The following is a 20,570-nucleotide window of genomic DNA, read 5'->3' on the forward strand; positions in this document are numbered from 1 at the left end:
TTTCAGAGACTCTGATTAAGGAGGTGATCCATCTCCCCTTGTATGGAATCATCTGGAGGCAATCAGATCCCAGGGTGTTTTAGTGTCCCGTGTGCAGACGTATGATCCCCCTTATTTTGTCTAGATGTCACATACATTGACTCGTGGTAACTGGAATGAGATAGCTACCCATTGGGCCGGGTGCCAGTGGTCGGGTCCTCTAGCTTGGCGGTCCACGAAGAGACCACAGTAAACATGTCTCAGGGCAGAGAAAACATTTCGAGGATAATCAAAGCAATTCGAAGTAACGGTCGGCGACTGGATGTACAGACAGGTGTAGTCTCCTAGGTGGAATGCCATGTATCCCAGAAATTAATGTGGGTCGCCTGTGACTTAGTGGTACATTCCAATCTGGAAGGGGAGGAGATAGGAGGGCGTGATCAATGTCAGGACATGTAGAGTCTCTGGACCGTGATGGAGTAATTTGCGGAGGGGGATCCCAGGTAGTGAGGGTGACGCCGTTATGAGGGGAATTGAGAAGGTAGATTATGCCTTCTAAGGAATATGACTCAGAGAGAGAGGTGTGCGGTGCAAGGCAAGGGGTTGAGAGGTATTGGGGGGGGGGGGGGGGAAGGGAAGAAGTAAGAAGTTAGTAGTGGGTGGGTAGTACTCTCTTCGGGCCAGTGTCACAGAACAGTCAAGGAAAAAAAAAAGAGAAGAGAAGCACCCAGCACTTGTTTCTTGCCCGCCCAGCGATTGTTGGTGTGTGTGTGGGGGGTGGGGGAGGGAGAGCTCGGATCTGGAAAGAGGGCGGTGGGCGGGAGACTGAAGATGAAACTGCCCCAGTACTGTCAATCGGTGACTGACAGCTGCTTGCTTGTTGGGTTGTAAGGGCAAAGGCTGAGAACAGTAAAACCGCAGACGGTTTGCTACTTAAGATTTTTCCGTAAGGAAGGGAGACCATATCTGGTTAAAGAGGGCCTTCCTGATACTGTAAGTTATAAATTACTCATTCGTGTGTGGTTATACGGACCATTGACCCTACCCACTTCTCTGGGGTAGGTGGCTCAGGCGACAGCCAGTGGCGAAGGTTACAGATCTTCGCTGTCACCAGTGCCGTATGTAATAATCTCAACTGAGGTCTGGATAGGGCGGGAAGGGACCTTGTGTCATGTATACGTTTTAAAGAGCGGGAAAGCGACGGACATAGCAGTAAGGATGTTCTGAATGTGGAATCCACTGCTTACCACAAGGGCTGTAGCGAGGGACATTCATATAGGATGTGTGTTAGGTCGCAGTGGGTCTCCGGACATGGCCAGCAGTTCGCATGAGGCAATAGTCCTGCCCTCTGAAGTTTCACTGATGCCCAGTACCAGTCCTGGAGTATCTTGAAGAGGCAGAACATAAGTTGGAATTCCCTGGTATCTCTGTCTAGGGCTTCTACAACATCCGACCCGTCTTTCGGGTCATAATCCATTTGCAACCAGGTCTGCCATTTACAGCGTAACGTTTCTAGAAGGGGTTGCGAGTATAGATGCTGTGTGATTACCTCATGTAGGCCTGACATCACCCCTCTCTGGCGACCCCATGTTCTAAGGTATAGAACTATAGGTGATGCCTGTATTGCCCAGGGAGTAGCGCCCAGACACTGGAGTAGACAGTGTTTAAGTTAGAGATAATGCCATTCTTGGCAAAGAGGGAGACCGTATTCCTCCCGTAAATTCTCAAGCGGTTTTAGCACTCTGCCATCAATAATCTGGGCTAGACTTTCAATGCCGGCATCATTCCAACATGGACAGTCGAGGGGGGTACTTCCTACACGTAGGCTGTCATTGCCCTATAGTGGGGCCTGCCCACACAGAAAGGGGGGTATCCCATGGAGGTGGTGGGCCCTTGTCCAGGCTGTATGCATCGTTGTTAACATAGGATTAGCTGTACCAGGCCGGGGAAGACTGGCTCTGTAGAGGCCGCTTAGGCCACCTCCGTGGGAGAGCAGTTGTTTTTCTGTGACTTTCCACTGCGGTTCGACGTGCTATGAGCTTTGCGGACGCTAGTCAGGGGTGTGTGGAACCCATACGAAGGCCCTGATTGTTGCATGTATCGATCTCAGGGACCGGAGGGGTACTTGGAGGTGTATCATACCTAACACATATGTAAAGGGTGGTAAGGTGGCCATTCTCACCGCCCATACTCTACCCCACATCGAGATGCCTAGGTGGGACCACTTCTCAAAGTCCAGGTTCATACGAGCTATGAGTGGGTCTAGTTTATCAGCTACCATCCATTCTAGTCCTCGATTAATATGTATTCCTAGGTATTTCAGGCGGTGTGGGGTCCATTGAAACGTGTATCGCAGTTCAGGTTATTAATGAGAGAGGCAGCGCTTCACTCTTATCCCAGGTATCCCAATGTCTCTGCAAAACCCTCAGTATTCTCGAGCAAGGCCGGTAAGGAGCGTCCCAGGTCCGTTAGGGTGAGTAAGATATTGTCGGCATATAAATAGATCTGAGAGACTTCCCACGCCAGGGGTATACCTGTCATTAGTGCAGACTGGCAAATCTTTGCCGCAAGTTGCTCCATAGCCAGCAGGAATAGAAGCGGTGAGAGGGGACAGCCCTGCCTCATCCCTCTGCGGATTGGAAAAGGGTCAGATATAAAGTCCCCGCAGTTGACTTGAGCTGTGGGACAGTCATAAAGCAATCGGACTTTGGCAATGAATTGGTCACCAAGTCCAAATTTCTTCAGTGTCTCAAACAGATAGTCCCATTCTATGCTGTCAAATGCTTTTTCAGCATCCAGAGACAGGTCCAGAGCTTCATCTGGTAAGTGTCAGGCTTCCAATAGGGCATGGGATAGGGTACGTAAATGGTTTCTGGAGGTGCGTCCCGGCACAAATCACACTTGGGTGTGGTGGACTAAAGACGGGATTACCTTGCGCAGACAGGCTGCTAGGACACTGGCCAGAATCTTAATATCGCCATTCAAGAGAGATATAAGTCGGTAACTGCCACTTAGCAGAGGGTTCCTTCCTGGTTTTGGAATAACTGCTATTGTTGCCCTATTGGATATCGCGCCTAGTAAGCCCACGGTACATGCTTGTGTTAGGGCCCCATGCACTGCACCAACCGTCTCATCTCCAGCCCATTTGTAAAATTCCGCGGGGAAGCCGTAGTCTCCTGACGATCTGTGGTATGGGAGGTTAGAAATGGCTTGCATTATTTTCAGCTTGCTTATCTCTCAATTTAAGAGGTGTTGGCCCTCAACCGAAAGGCGGGGGAAGGTTGATGCTATTTAAGAAGGCCTCTATTTGGGCTGGGCTTGTTGTCGTCTCCGGAGTATAAAGGCTTTGTTAGAAAGCTGCAAACTTGTTAGCAATGTCCTGTGGGTGGGTCAGTATCTCCCCGCTGGAGGATTCTATGGCCGGCATTGCGTGTGCCGCTGCTCTCTGACAGAGTTGTGCCGCTAGGAGTCGACCAGCTCTCTCGCCTTGCTCATAGTGCCGCCCTTGAAGGTGTTGTAATGCATATTCATCCAGCGACGTGTAGAGCTCATTAAGGGCCATACGGGCACACTCTAGGCGCCGGTGCGTTTACGAGGTTGTTGTGTGAGGTGCCTTATGTCGTTTCCAAGATCTTCTGTCGGGCACTTCTGTCCCTGTTGGCTAGTGCCGCATCACGCATCATTAGCCCACGAATAGTCGCTTTAGCCGCTGCCCACACTACCCTCTGAGAGGACACAATGCCTGTGTTTTCGCATAAATAGGTGGAGACATGGGTCCATAATTGCAGTTTGCCTTGGGGGGAACGGTAGCGATGTGCAGCAAAGCGCCAGGGTTTGCGGCCCGGAGAGGAGAGACCCATGCCGATAACCATGGGGACCGGGGAATGGTCTCAAATGCCAGATTATAAGATTCGGGTAGTCTGGATCTGGGCCACTACGCTGTGCGACACCAGGAAATAATCCAAGCGTGATTGGGTGCCATTTACCAGTGATAGAAAGGTGTATTCTCTGTCAGCAGGGTGTGTTAGTCTCCAATGGTCTACCAGCCCCTGATCAGTCATTACATCTGTCAGGATCTCTCTGTTGTTGTTGTTGCCTACATCTAGGGGGCCTGTTCTGTCCAGCACTGCGTTTCTGGCCAGGTTCCAGTCACCCCCCAATCACGTTACATGTTGCCCCTATTTCAGTCAGTAGACGGTTAATTCACAAGAAACTGCTGTTTGGAGCCGGTTGGCGCGTACACGGAGCCAACACATATCGAAGAGTCTCCAAATTTGAGTTTGGCAAACACATACCTAACACATAGGCTCCTCTGGGTCTGACCACGTTTTTGTGACAATCCCGGGCAGCGATTTACTAATCATGATCACCACTCCACACTTCCTGGAAACACCGGTCCCTGTCATCTGTTGCGGCGGGCAACAGCTATAGGGTGCCTTCCCCACCCAATCTCGATGTAATTTACTGGATTCAGCGTCGTCAAGGTGTGTCTCCTGCAGTAGGGCTATATCTGTCCATTTGGATTGGAGATAGGATAGCACTTTTTTTTTTTTTTTACATTTTACGAAGTGTGTTAGACCATTGACGTTCCAGGTTATGATCTGGAGTGGGTGGTTCGCAGACACATCTTGTCAAGCCATTCTATGGTGGGGGTGGGGATAGGACAGAAGATATTGGAGGGACCAGGGGCACAGAAGGGGAAAGGTGTTGGGTGTGATATAGTAGGGAGGAGTGGTGTAAGAGAGCAAGGGAGGGGTTGTTGGATGTCAGGTGCTCACCCGCGCCAATGCAGGGGTGCCGAGGAGAGTAGAGGAGAGTGAACGTAGTTAGTATGGCTGGAGGGGGGTACAGGATAGAGAGGGAAATAGGAAGAGGAAAGGCAAGAAGGGGGGGTAAGATGAGGGAAGAGGCAATATTGGGGAGTAAAAAGAAGAGCAAAAGAGTGAGATGGAAGGGAGAGAACAAGGAGAAGACTCTTTTCCAGCCAGCGAGAGAAAGAAGTATAAAAGAAAAGAAAAAAGAGGTGACACTGAGCTAGAGAAGAGAGCAGCGCTTCAGTTGTCTGGATCTTCGGACTGCGGGTCTAGACCTGTGTTGCCCACATACTCGGCCGGAGGGCCCCGATCGGGGACGGAGCACGCACAGCAATAAGTGAATTGCCGGGTATTTGGAGGGGCCTATCGGGACCTTGCCCCATATGATGGAAGGTAAATATGGAGGACTATCGATTGGGGAAGAGGTCGATCTCCAGTTAGAGAGGTGTGGGAGGGCCAGTGGGAGAGATGCAATATCTCTGCGTGTGGTGGGAAAGCCCTACAATGGTTACAGGCATCTGCAGTACTTAGTGGGCAGTATAAGAGTAGCACTGTGATAGCGAGGATGGGCTTGGGCCTCCCGGGCCGGATGGTGCCCTGTAGTCTTGTGTTTCCAGAAGTTCCAAAGTGCCTCTGTACAAGCGACTTAGGGCCATATTTATACTTTTTGACGCACAAATGCGCCAACGCAGTTGTGCGTCAAAAAGTTTACCGCCGGCTAACGCCATTCCAACATGCCATGCGGTCGCCTTATTTAAGGAATGACGTTAGCCGGTGCTGCGGACTGGTCTGAGTAAAAAAAAAATGACTCCCACCAGGCAGCGCCAGTGTAGGGGAAAATGGGGGTTGTGCGTCAAAAAAAAGGTGCAAGTCAGGTCTGAGGCAAAAATCAGGCCTCAAACTGGACTTGCGCCATTTTCTTTGACGCACAATCCCCATTGACATGACTCTTAGCAAAGACAGGAGTCATGCCCCCTTGCCCAATGGCCATGGTCATTGGGCATAGTGGCATGTAGGGGGGCCCAAATTAGGCCCCCCTATGCCACTTTAAAAAAACGTAAAAAATTACTTACCTGAACTTACCTTTACTTACCTGGGATGGGTCCCCCCATCCATGGGTGTCCTCCAGGGGTGGGCGAGGGTGGTAGGGAGTGTCCCTGGGGGCAGGGGAGGGCACCTCTGGACTCCTTCCGAGCCCAAAGATCCCTTAATGCCTGCCCTGACCCAGGCGTTAAAAAACGGCGCACAACAGGCTGTGCGCCGTTTTTTAAGGCCCACCCCCTCCTGTGTGTCAAAATGACGCTGGGGTATAAATAAGACGCACAGGCCTTAAAGTCATTTTTTGGGTGGGAACGCCTACCTTGCACATCATTAATGCAAGGCAGTTTCCCACTCCAAAAAAAGGCGCACACAGTGGAATTTTGATGTCCGCGGCCTCAAAGTATAAATATGGGGCAAGGTTTGCGCCGAATGTGCGTCATAATTTTTGACGCACATTCGGCGCAAACAGAATATAAATATGCCCCTTAGAGTCACTGCTCTGCTTCCTGTTATTTGTATGTGTTGTAGTATCCTGTTCACAGTGCGCAGTTCCGCTGTTGCACCAGTAGGTATCAGATACACCGATTGGGCAGGATGACATGAACCAGAGGGGAGAGGGAGGGAACAGAGACGGAACGGAGGGGTGTGGGGGGCTGAGGACATCTGGGGATCGGGAGAGACTGGGGGAGAGGGGCAAGGAGGGAAGCGATATCTCTATAGGTCACAAAGTAGAATTACAATAAGCATGATACAAGAATGAGAGGTGGAGAGAACTACAGCATGAGTACGATTTAACTAATGCATATCATTGAACCATCAGCAATTTATAATTTTAAACTTTCAACAAAGTGTACAGAGTTCTTTAAGTACTTATCTGTTTGTCGATGCAGTAATGGAGAGCGAGATCTTCAAGTAGGTCTCTTGACCTTCCAGCGTCACATTAATGGAGTTGTGATTTCAGGGACAGTCCATAGTAGGTTTTAGGGGAGAGCAGGACTCTGTATTGTAGTTGCGTATGGAACGCCACTGCCTGCAACACTTGTCCTCAATCATCATGCGTCTGTGCAAACCTCTCCATGTCTCTGCCACTGAGGTGTGGGTGTGTATCTTGCCGGGTCGTCCCCGCTTTGGGTGCTGGCGTGAGCAGTGCACTCTGAGCATCGGTAGACAGGTCCTCTCGCCTGGTTGACAATGTTGCATCCGTGGTAGTAAAGTATCTAGGAAAAGCCGTAGGTCTTCCGGGTCATAAAAGTCCTTGGACAGTGATCCACATCCTTGCTGGGTCAAACAGGCCATATTTCACATCTAGTTGGCGCATCTGGGGTCTGAGGGACAAGAAGGCTTTACGATGGTCATTGGTTTCTTTAAAAAAATCTGCTGTTATGCGGAGTTCATACCCTTCAGTCTGGAATGGACCATGCTATCGAGCCACCTGGAGGAGTTGGCGCGCCTACCTGAGGCAGACAATGATCGGTCGTGGTCGGAGGACACAGTCTTTTTGTTTTGGGCCTAATCGATGCGCTCTTTAGGAACTCCAGCGGCGGATCGAAGGTTTTATTGGTTAACTTTGGTAGGGCTTTACGTAGAAATTCTTGAATGTCTGTCCCTTCGAGTTGTTCCTGGAATCCAAGAAAGCGAACATTGTTTCTGCGATTCCTATCTTCCAGGTCTACCAACTTGCTATGTAGGTATAGCAGTTCTTGGTCTCTGTCCTGTATGGTGTTAAGGTGGTCCTCCATGATCATTACACGTTGCTCTAATCCTGTTACACAGGACTGGAAGTTTGGTATGTCTAGGCACATGGACTTCGTTTCTGCTGTCAGGAAGGAGATGGCAGAATCCATTCCCTCAATTCGCCGGCCCATGGCAGTGATCTCTTGAAGTATGCGTTCAATGATCATTTCCTATTCCGGCCTGGCCATGGTATTGGGTAGGACTGTCAGTGATTGCTCCACGTTGTGGTCGTGGGTTGTGAGTGCTGCAGTGCTTCTGAAAAGGGGAGTTGTCTTGACGTCCTTCGAGCGGGTTTGCCTGTCGGTTTGCCACCGAGCATTTCAAGGAACGGTCTGCGGGTTAAATCATCGGCTGAGTTCTGCTATAAGTGTCTCGTAGCGTATCAGTGGAAAAAGAGTAATTGCAAGTAAGAATGAGGGCTGATGGTTGACCCCCTCGCTTAGCACCTGATGTTCAAGCACAGAAGCTCATTACCCCTCAACTCCTCTGTAGCCTGTGTGTGGGATTTGGCGAGCGTTCAATGGGTCTGGTGTCACGGCTCAGGCTAGCAGGCAGTGCAGAGCCTGCTGGGTTATGAAAACCGTCCGACCTCTGTGTCACCCGGGAGGGGAGCGGGGAGAGGGGAGGTAGTTTGGATTACTGATGAGGGTGCCGCCATCCACCCTGCACTCCCAGATTCTGAGGAGAGGGAAGGTCCCACTATATGCCTTCCCGCTATCTAGGGCGCAGCATCGGTGTCATGTGTAAGCAGTTAGCGGCCTCCTCTGTCCCCTCTGGTTATCAAGAAGAAGGTGATGTATACAATGTGTACAATGACATGGGGTCTCTCAGGGCATCGCAGGTAGGTGGTAGGATTATGAGGACTCTAGTTCGATGCTGCCACATTGGCGATATGGGGAATCGCCCCCCTGTCATGCATTTGTTGCCACTGTGTGTGGCCGCTAATGTTCCGATCTCACCCAGCTGGAGGACTGATCAGAGGGCCCCACGTGGCGCAACTGGGGAGGGGAGGGGAGGGGAGGGGAGGGGAGGATGGTCGTTGAGGGTTCCTGCGTCATTTGAGGGGGACGTCCCCTCTTGCTCACCGCTGCTGTTGGCACTGGGGCTCCGATACTGGGGGTGGGCAGGGGAGGGCAATGTCTCCACCTGAGCGCGAGGCTTCTAAAGGCCACCCAGCAACAGCACGCGAGGTCACGGCTTCTTGCATCGGGGCAGGCCTCCCTCAGCCACGCTGCATAAGAGCCGCGTCTGTAGGGCTGCTTGCTGCGGGTGTACTCCTCTTTCGGCTCCTCGGATGGAGTGTGTTGTCACGCGGTCCCCGGAGCCCTTTTTTAGGAGCGTTCTCTGGTCCAGTGCACATCCAGCCCCCGGTCAAGGCCCATCGCCTCACCAGGAGTCTTCTTTCGTGGCCTGACCACGCCCCCGGTTGCTTGCTTTTAAACTGGAGGTGCCTAAGCATCTCCACAGCGATGATATATTCTAAATGGAACAGTACCGGTATTTGTCAGCTGGCCTGTGATATTTTTAATTTACAGACTATCATTTATCAACAGGGCTGTGGATGTTTGGCAAGGAATAGTTGCATTTATTAGCAGGGCTGCTATGCAAGTAAGAAGACAATATGGGGGTTATTACAACTTTGGAGGAGGTGTTAATCTGTCCCAAAAGTGACGGTAAAGTGACGGATATACCACCAGCCGTATTACGAGTCCATTATATCCTATGGAACTTGTAATACGGCTGGTGGTATATCCGTCACTTTACTGTCACTTTTGGGACGGATTAACACCTCCTCCAAAGTTGTAATAACCCCCTATATGTACAGCCACTCAACTTAACCGCCACACCACACCTTTAATGATGAAGTGCCAGCTCTTCTCAACAGTAATGCCATGTTTGATGGAACCGGTTCTACTACACTTGAAATGTGGCATTTTGAACACCTTTGGCACTTCAGCTATAACTTAAATTTCACTTTAATAAAAGCAAATGCTGTATTGGAAAGGAGAGTAAGTAGCTTTGGAAAGTTTAGTATGATTTGGTTTCTTTCTTGCCGTAAGCGGGCACTAGTTGACCAGTCAAATGAGGCATGTGGAACCTCTATGCAGATGTTTACACTCAGTGTTTGACCCAGGCCTGAGCACAAGCGCAGTGACTGGTTCTCCCTCTTTTCGTCACAAGACTACTCAAGGATTAACCACTCAGAGGCATGATGAGGAGTGCCTTCCACGTGCCCCCACTGTGTGGCCAACCTAACCATTAAAGCGCCAAGACAGTCAACGGAAGCGCCTATGCCCAAGGTCAGCCCCAGTTGAGCTGCAGATCCGCTTAGGTTGTGTGGGGGCTCGCCAACATCTCTCAGCATGGCTGGTGGCTCTAACACTGATGGCACACCTAAAGTAGAGAGGTATGTTCCACTCCATGCTGCAGATTGTAAAACAAAATGCCTGGGAATTGAACCAGGCTTCCCCATTCTGTTTTTCTGTTTCTGGCTCACACAAGGAAGACCAATCCATGGGCCTTTGGTCAATCTGGTTGGCAGAAACAGCCCACCATGGAAGGTGTAGAGAGCACAACAGCAAACCACAGAGTGCGGTGGCGCAAACTACCTCTGAACGAGAGTTCATAGTGAGCTTGTGCAGAGAGGTGCTAAGTGTGGCTCACAAAAAATGAATTCTGACAGATTCACATCACATAACCCATAGCAAGACTTGAAAATGGTCCCTGGCTGTAGTGGTGCTTCAATATTTACACAGTGCAGGGACGGACAGCTTGGTGACCACTGCCTTGATATCTACTGTTCCTGCGGCAGCAGGCTTCACCCAAGACTGATTGCCCTTGATTCGTTTAATATGTACTGATTTGTTTTTTTTCCAACTACAGTATCAGCCTAGCTTCCATGCGTTTTAATGCTTTCCAGCACATATTTTGGTTTCCTCTTAGTTCATTCTTCTTTAAAGTTACTCTATCGTAGCACCAATTTACTGGGCAATTATTTGAACTTCAGGCTGCAAAACCGAAGCCCAGAAGAATCTGATACATCTTTTCATACTGTTGACATTTTATCTCATATTGCTTGATTGTGGTCTCTGCAAACCCGGAACTACACATCTGAGATGGCCCCACTATAAGCAGGAGCCAGTGGGGTATCCAGTACTTCTTGACACTGTGGGCAACGCTTTATGCACTTGCACCATAGTCAGGGGATTGTTGCATTGCAAGGAACTTAAAGCCATGGGGACTATATTTAGTTGATATGTTTCTTGCAGTGACGGCAGGATCAATGAAACGGGTATCAGTGGAATCTGATGCTCTCCCTTGAGAGTCTCCAGAACAAGACGTAAAATGGTCAATTTTTAAAGCAAATATCAATATTTTTGTCGAAAATATTTCATAATTTATAGAGGGTGTAGGTGGTGTGGTTCTCCCACACATTCCTAAATATTTTTCTAAATTCAAAAAACAGAGGTGAAAATGAACATCACTTCAAATTTGCCAGGACATAATGCATTGAAATAAAGCCATTGTACACAGGCACGGCCAAGGCATCTGTCTGCTGTACTGTTTCTATGCCTGTAGTATACACACAAGAGAACAGGATGGCGGCAAACAAGACGTTGCAAATGAGCATAACGGGTCAGCCTCAGGATCCTACGTCTCCTAGCTGCTCATTACGCCTCTATTTAACCACATCTCCTGCTCTAACACACGCCACCCCATATACACCTAGCCCACATCTATGCACTTTCTCTAAATAACTTATGTCATACGTGCCTCTATGTTAACACTGCTACATACTCTTAGCAATAAAAATTGAGCCCCTTTGCAGGTTCATCCATACGACACTGTTTGCTGCACATAGAGGTCCCATCAACCAACATTTTTCTGCTTTCTGATAAGTGAGTCATAGCAACACATCAGGACCAAACTAGGGACTGAAACGCGCAATATAAATAGTAATGACATCAGGCTTGGCTCCTCTGTATGGGGGAGGAGCATCCCCCCCGCCCCCCCCAACTAGCAGCAACCGCTGCAAATCCTTTTACATGGAAAGGATAATAAACTCTGTTTATTATCGTTCATTATCCTTTCCATGTGAAAGGGGCGGGGCATTGGAGGAGACGAGCACAGGAGAGTGCACTGTGCACTCCCCTCAGAGCGCAGGTGTGTTTGGCCAGCCATCCCGGGCCGGCCAAGCACACATGCGCACAGGGCTCACTCCAGCCCGGCAACACGATTGGTGGGCTGGAGAGAGCCTTCACAGGTGCCCAGTCTGCGTGGGAGTGCCCGGCCTCCCTGCTTTGAGCAGTGTCAGGATTGTTGGAGGGCAAGCTGGGAGCCTGTGCCTGCAGTCGATGAAGGACAGAGAAGCGGTGCGCGGCGGAGGAGGTAATTATTTTTATTTTTTTATTAATTTTGTCCTACACTCCTCAGTGACCCCCCCCCCGCACCCCAACAAAGCCACACAAGACGCTCCTGAATTACATTATCATTACATTTGTTGTCACATCGGAGAAAGATATGAACTATGAGCTTATACGTCTTTGGTTGCTCTCTGCAAAGCCACAGTCAGCACCTTCAGAAGGAAGGCAACGAAGTGTAAAGAATAAAAAAAATAAAAAAAACAAGGCAACAAACCTTCTCCATCTGTGCACTCAGAATCGGCAACAACAAACCTGTATGCATCAGAACCTGCCTAACTATGTGCCTGTTTGAGAAAGAGTGGAAGATGCACCTCCTTAAAAAAGAACATTACATCACCATACAACAGCAGTCCATTTCTGCCTTCAGAGCCCAGTTACCTCTCCAATCACTCGTTAACTGTTTCTTTGCCTTTAATGCAGAGGATGAGGATATGGCAGGAGAGCATGTAGCGTAAAGCCAGAGCTACCGACTTTGATAATGGGGAACCAGGTTCGAGTCTCTGGGTAAATTAGTTTTGGAAATTGGTGGATGGGTTACTCTGTCACAACAGTGATGGATATCCCATCTGCCAAAATCAAAATCCCATTATTCCCTATGGGATTTAGATTTTGGCAGACGAGAGGCGGATGAGATATCCATTACCGTTGTGACGGAGTAGCCCATCCTTCAATAACTAAATCAGGCCCTTAATCTCTCATTCCTAAAAAAAAATATTAAAAAAATACAACAATGAATGTGTCCTGGTGTAATCTAACAGTGATCCTGTTAAGTTCTGATACCGTCTGGTCAAGTTTGTGCTTTGTAAAACTGCAAATTAAAAATGCTGTACAGAGCTCCACTGCATTTTAGCTGTGAGTGCTACACACATTCTATAAACATTCACACACACTTAACTGTGAACAGAGTACATTCTTCAAACAATAGGTACTGCAGTCCTTCAGGCCCTGGCGTCGGTGGTAAAATGAATGCCCATCAGGAGCTTTTAAGGATTAGAAGTGCTCTTAATGACATATTAGCAGGGGTACTCAAAGCCTTCTGCTTTCTACATGTACCCAGTGTGACTGTGGCATGCCATTCATCTCAGAAATGCTTTTCTTTCCAGGGCCTGGGCTTTATAAGCTGCACTGGTTTTGGACAGTTTTGCACGAGTGCAGTTTTACCACTTCATTTGCACTGGCGACTGTTTCCACAACAATATTTGCACTGGCGAACTAGTGCCCTGGTCTGTCAGTGATAATGTAATTTTTCCACCAGTGAAGTGGTGCAGTGGGACAAAATTGCCTCTTATCCGAAAGGCAGCACACTCTTGTCACATTTGCCATGCGCTCACTTCACATAGACCATGCACATTTCATACACAGCACATACATTTCACATATTCCACACATTTTATGTAAGCCATACACTTTTGTCCCCTTTCTAAATCAACTGATTTCACAAACAGCATATCCTCTTGTCACATACGCCAGATACCATTTCATATAAGGCACATACTCATTTCACATGCACCACCAATCTTATCACATGCTCCACACACTCATTCCACATACACTACATGTATTTCAGAACCACCTTACACTCATTAAACTTACGCCACACACTCATTCCACATTAACCAAAAATACTCAAGATCACAAGGGCACCCAAGGGCATCCCTCTGGGGGTGGATGGCCATGGTAGTATATGGTAGCGTGAAGCATAGTACCTCTTTGGCTAACAGACATCTGTTATATACCATACAGGCTGCCTTGGCTAGATTGGTCATAGTCCATTTTCCACACATAAAGGACTGTTATGGTAGGGTGTGGTTCATCCCTGGTAGGGAGAAGATATCATTGTCCCTTCAGTGAGTTGAGAAAGCCTTTTCATCCTTATGGTGTCCACTTCTGGACACCCCTCAACATACTGTAAGGGAACACACAAGGCCAAGGAACCTTAAGGTGTTACAAATCATACAGGCGGTGTCCACCACATAATGAATGAGCAGAGGGACACCATAACACCTCTGTGTCACTATCACCCAATGTATCCATTGATAATCAGAAAGATGACCACCACCCCCAGAGCAACACAGTGCTTTGAGCGGGAGGGACTGCGTGGCCCCCTGTGCCATGGGGTCCACCATCCCCGACTGGTTCTCCATCTTTTCGTCACAAGACTACTCAAGGATTAACCACTCAGAGGCATGACGAAGAGTGCCTTTCATGTGCCCCCACTGTGTGACCAACCTAACCATTAAAGCGCCAAGACAGTCAACGGAAGCGCCTATGCCCAAGGTCAGCCCCAGTTGAGCTGCAGATCCCCTTAGGTTGTGTGGAGGCTCGCCAACATCTCTCAGCATGGCTGGTGGCTCTAACACTGATGGCACACCTAAAGTAGAGAGGTATGTTCCACTCCATGCTGCAGATTGTAAAACAAAATGCCCGGGAATTGAACCAGGCTTCCCCATTCAATCAATCAATCAATCAGTGAATTTATAAAGCGCGCTATGTACCCGACAGGGTTTCGAGGCGCTGTGGAGGGGGGGGGGGTGCTGCTAGCGTTCGAAGAGCCATGTCTTGAGGAGTCTCCTGAAGGTGAGGAGGTCCTGGGTCTGGCGTAGTGAGGTGGGGAGAGAGTTCCAGGTCTTGGCGGCGAGGAAGGAGAAGGATCTGCCGCCAGAGGTCTTGCGCTGGATTCGGGGGACGATGGCGATGGCGAGGGCGAGGTTGGCAGAGCGGAGTTGACGTGTGGGGACGTAGAAGTTGAGTTTTGCTATTTTGCCATTCTGTTTTTCTGTTTCTGGCTCACACAAGGAGGACCAATCGATGGGCCTTTGGTCAATCTGGTTGGCAGAAACAGCCCACCACGGAAGGTGTAGAGAGCACAACAGCAAACCACAGAGTGCGGTGGCGCAAACTACCTCTGAACGAGAGTTCATAGTGAGCTTGTGCAGAGAGGTGTTAAGTGTGGCTCACAAAAAATGAATTCTGACAGATTCACATCACATAACCCATAGCAAGACTTGAAAATGGCCCCTGGCTGTAGTGGTGCTTCAATATTTACACGGTGCAGGGACGGACAGCTTGGTGACCACTGCCTTGATATCTACTGTTCCTGCGGCAGCAGGCTTCACCCAAGACTGATTGCCCTTGATTCGTTTAATATGTACTGATTTGTTTTTTTTTCCACCTACAGTATCAGCCTACCTTCCATGCGTTTTAATGCTTTCCAGCACATATTTTGGTTTCCTCTTAGTTCATTCTTCTTTAAAGTTACTCTATCGTAGCACCAATTTACTGGGCAATTATTCGAACTTCAGGCTGCAAAACTGAAGCCCAGTAGAATCTGATACATCTTTTCATACTGTTGACATTTTATCTCATATTGCTTGATTGTGGTCTCTGCGAACCCGGAACTACACATCTGAGATGGCCCCACTATAAACAGGAGCCAGTGGGTTATCCAGTATTTCTTGACACTGTGGGCAACGCTTTATGCACTTGCACCATAGTCAGGGGATTGTTGCATTGCAAGGAACTTAAAGCCATGGGGACTATATTTAGTTGATATGTTTCTTGCAGTGACGGCAGGATCAATAAAACGGGTATCAGTGGAATCTGATGCTGTCCCTTGAGAGTCTCCAGAACAAGACGTAAAATGGTCAATTTTTAAAGCAAATATCAATATTTTTGTCGAAAATATTTCATATTTTATAGAGGGTGTAGGTGGTGTGGTTCTCCCACACATTCCTAAATATTTTTATAAATTCAAAAAACAGAGGTGAAAATGAACATCACTTCAAATTTGCCAGGACATAATGCATTGAAATAAAGCCATTGTACACAGGCACGGCCAAGGCATCTGGCTGCTGTACTGTTTCTATGCATGTAGTATACACACAAGAGAACAGGATGGCGGCAAACAAGACGTTGCAAATGGGCATAACGGGTCAGCCTCAGGATCCTACCTCTCCTAGCTGCTCATTACACCTCTATTTAACCACATCTCCTGCTCTAACACACGCCACCCCATATACACCTAGCCCACATCTATGCACTTTCTCTAAATAACTTATGTCATACGTGCCTCTATGTTAATACTGCTACATACTCTTAGCAATAAAAATTGAGCCCCTCTGCAGGTTCATCCATACAACACTGTTTGCTGCACATAGAGGTCCCATCAACCAACATTCTTCTGCTTACTGATAAGTGAGTCATAGCAACACATCAGGACCGAACTAGGGACTGAAACGCACAATATAAATAGTAATGACATCAGGCTTGGCTCCCCGTATGGGGGGATGAGCGTCGCCCCCCCCCCCCCCCCTCACTAGCAGCAACCGCTGCAAATCCTTTTACATGGAAAGGATAATAAACTCTGTTTATTATCCTTTCCATGTGAAAGGGGCGGGGCATTGGAGGAGACGAGCAGATGAGAGTGCACTGTGCACTCCCCTCAGAGCGCAGGTGTGTTTGGCCAGCCATCCCGGGCCGGCCAAGAACACATGCGCACAGGGCTCACTCCAGCCCAGCAACACGGTTGGTGGGCTGGAGAGAGCCTTCACAAGTGCCAAGTCTGCGTGGGAGTGCCCGGCCTCCCTGCTTTGAGCAGTGTCAGGATTGTTGGAGGGCAAGCTGGGAGCCTGTGCCTGCAGTCGATGAGGGACAGAGAAGCGGTGCGCGGCGGAGGAGGTAATTATTTTTATTTTTTAATTAATTTTGTCCTGCACCCCTCAGTGACCCGCACCCCAACAAAGCCATACAAGCCGCTCCTGAATTACATTATCATTACATTTGTTGTCACATCGGAGAAAGATATGAACTATGAGCTTATACGTCTTTGGTTGCTCTCTGCAAAGCCAGTGTCGGCACCTTCAGAAGGAAGGCAATGAAGTGTAAAGAATAAAACTAAAAAAAAAACATGGCAACAAACCTTCTCCATCTGTGCACTCAGAATCGGCAACAACAAACCTGTATGCATCAGAACCTGCCCAACTAGGTGCCTGCTTGAGAAAGAGTGGAAGATGCACCTCCTTAAAAAAGAACATTACATCACCATACAACAGCAGTCCATTTCTGCCTTCAGAGCCCAGTTACCTCTCCAATCACTCGCTAACTGTTTCTTTGCCTTTAATGCAGAGGATGAGGATATGGCAGGAGAGCATGTAGCGTAAAGCCAGAGCTACCGACTTTGATAATGGGGAACCAGGTTCGAGTCTCTGGGTAACTTAGTTTTGGATATTGGTGGTTGGGTTACTCTGTCACAACAGTGATGGATATCCCATCTGCCAAAATCAAAATCCCATTATTACCTATGGGATTTAGATTTCGGCGGACGAGAGGCGGATGAGATTTCCATTACCGTTGTGACGGAGTAGCCCATCCTTCAATAACTAAATCAGGCCCTTAATCTCTCATTCCTAAAAAAAAAAAAAAAAAAAAAAATACAACAATGAATGTGTCCTGGTGTAATTTAACAGTGATCATGTTAAGTTCTGATACCGTCTGGTGAAGTTTGTGCTTTGTAAAACTGCAAATTAAAAATGCTGTACAGAGCTCCACTGCATTTTAGCTGTGAGTGCTACACACATACTATAAACATTCACACACACTTAACTGTGAACAGAGTACATTCTTCAAACAATAGGTACTGCAGTCCTTCAGGCCCTGGCGTCGGTGGTAAAATGAATGCCCATCAGGAGCTTTTAAGGATTAGAAGTGCTCTTAATGACATATTAGCAGGGGTACTCAAAGCCTTCTGCTTTCTACATGTACTCAGTGTGACTGTGGCATGCCATTCATCTCAGAAATGCTTTTCTTTCCAGGGCCTGGGCTTTATAAGCTGCACTGGTTTTGGATAGTTTTGCACGAGTGCAGTTTTACCACTTCATTTGCACTGGCGACTGTTTCCACAACAATATTTGCACTGGCGAACTAGTGCCCTGGTCTGTCAGTGATAATGTAATTTTTCCACCAGTGAAGTGGTGCAGTGGGACAAAATTGCCTCTTATCCGAAAGGCAGCACACTCTTGTCACATTTGCCATGCGCTCACTTCACATAGACCATGCACATTTCATACACAGCACATACATTTCACATATTCCACACATTTTATGTAAGCCATACACTTTTGTCCCCTTTCTAAAAGAACTGATTTCACAAACAGCATATCCTCTTGTCACATACGCCAGATACTATTTCATATAAGGCACATACTCATTTCACATGCACCACCTATTTTATCACATGCTCCACACACTCATTCCACATACACTACATGTATTTCACAACCACCTTACACTCATTAAACTTACGCCACACACTCATTCCACATTAACCAAAAATACTCAAGATCACAAGGCACCCAAGGGCACCCAAGGACATCCCTCTTGGGGTGGAGGGCCATGGTAGTAGATGGTAGCGTGAAGCATAGTACCTCTTTGGCTAACAGACTTCTGATATATACCAAACAGGCTGCCTTGGCTAGATTGGTCATAGTCAATTTTCCACACATAAAGGACTGTTATGATAGGGTGTGGTTCGTCCCTGGTAGGGAGAAGATATCATTGTCCCTTCGGTGAGTTGAGAAAGCATTTTCATCCTTATGGTGTCCACTTCTGGACACCCCTCAACATACTGTAAGGGAACACACAAGGCCAAGGAACCTTAAGGTGTTACAAATCACACAGGCGTTGTCCACCACATAATGAATGAGCAGAGGGACACCATAACACCTCTGTGCCACTATCACCCAATGAATCCATTGATAATCATAAAGATGACCACCACCCCCAGAGCAACACCGTACTTTGAGCGGGAGGGACTGCGTGGCCCCCTGTGCCATGGGGTCCACCATCCCCCGACTGGTTCTCCATCTTTTCGTCACAAGACTACTCAAGGATTAACCACTCAGAGGCATGACGAATAGTGCCTTTTGATGTGCCCCCACTGTGTGACCAACGTAACCATCAAAGCGCCAAGACAGTCAACGGAAGCGCCTATGCCCAAGGTCAGCCCCAGTTGAGCTGCAGATCCGCTTAGGTTGTGTGGAGGCTCGCCAACATCTCTCAGCATGGCTGGTGGCTCTAACACTGATGGCACACCTAAAGTAGAGAGGTATGTTCCACTCCATGCTGCAGATTATAAAACAAAATGCCCGGGAATTGAACCAGGCTTCCCCATTCTGTTTTTCTGTTTCTGGCTCACACAAGGAAGACCAATCCATGGGCCTTTGGTCAATCTGGTTGGCAGAAACAGCCCACCATAGAAGATGTAGAGAGCACAACAGCAAACCACAGAGTGCGATGGCGCAAACTACCTCTGAACTAGAGTTCATAGTGAGCTTGTGCAGAGAGGTGCTAAGTGTGGCTCACAAAAAATGAATCTGACAGATTCACATCACATAACCCATAGCAAGACTTGAAAATGGTCCCTGGCTGTAGTGGTGCTTCAATATTTACACGGTGCAGGGACGGACAGCTTGGTGACCACTGCCTTGATATCTACTGTTCCTGCGGCAGCAGGCTTCACCCAAGACTGATTGCCCTTGATTCGTTTAATATGTACTGATTTGTTTTTTTTCCAACTACAGTATCAGCCTAGCTTCCATGTGTTTTAATGCTTTCCAGCACATATTTTGGTTTCCTCTTAGTTCATTCTTCTTTAAAGTTACTCTATCCTAGCACCAATTTACTGGGCAATTATTCGAACTCCAGGCTGCAAAACTGAAGCCCAGTAGAATCTGATACATCTTTTCATACTGTTGAAATTTTATCTCATATTGCTTGATTGTGGTCTCTGCGAACCCGGAACTACACATCTGAGATGGCCCCACTATAAACAGGAGCCAGTGGGGTATCCAGTATTTCTTGACACTGTGGGCAACGCTTTATGCACTTGCACCATAGTCAGGGGATTGTTGCATTGCAAGGAACTTAAAGCCATGGGGGCTATATTTAGTTGATATGTTTCTTGCAGTCACGGCAGGATCAATAAAACGGGTATCAGTGGAATCTGATGCTGTCCCTTGAGAGTCTCCAGAACAAGACGTAAAATGGTCAATTTTTAAAGCAAATATCAATATTTTTGTCGAAAATATTTCATATTTTATAGAGGGTGTAGGTGGTGTGGTTCTCCCACACATTCCTAAATATTTTTATAAATTCAAAAAACAGAGGTGAAAATGAACATCACTTCAAATTTGCCAGGACATAATGCATTGAAATAAAGCCATTGTACACAGGCACGGCCAAGGCATCTGGCTGCTGTACTGTTTCTATGCCTGTAGTATACACACAAGAGAATAGGATGGCGGCAAACAAGACGTTGCAAATGGGCATAACGGGTCAGCCTCAGGATCCTACCTCTCCTAGCTGCTCATTACACCTCTATTTAACCACATCTCCTGCTCTAACACACGCCACCCCATATACACCTAGCCCACATCTATGCACTTTCTCTAAATAACTTATGTCATACGTGCCTCTATGTTAATACTGCTACATACTCTTAGCAATAAAAATTGAGCCCCTCTGCAGGTTCATCCATACAACACTGTTTGCTGCACATAGAGGTCCCATCAACCAACATTCT

Source organism: Pleurodeles waltl, chromosome 8 (assembly GCF_031143425.1).
Source record: "Pleurodeles waltl isolate 20211129_DDA chromosome 8, aPleWal1.hap1.20221129, whole genome shotgun sequence".
NCBI classification, from domain to species: domain Eukaryota; kingdom Metazoa; phylum Chordata; class Amphibia; order Caudata; family Salamandridae; genus Pleurodeles; species Pleurodeles waltl.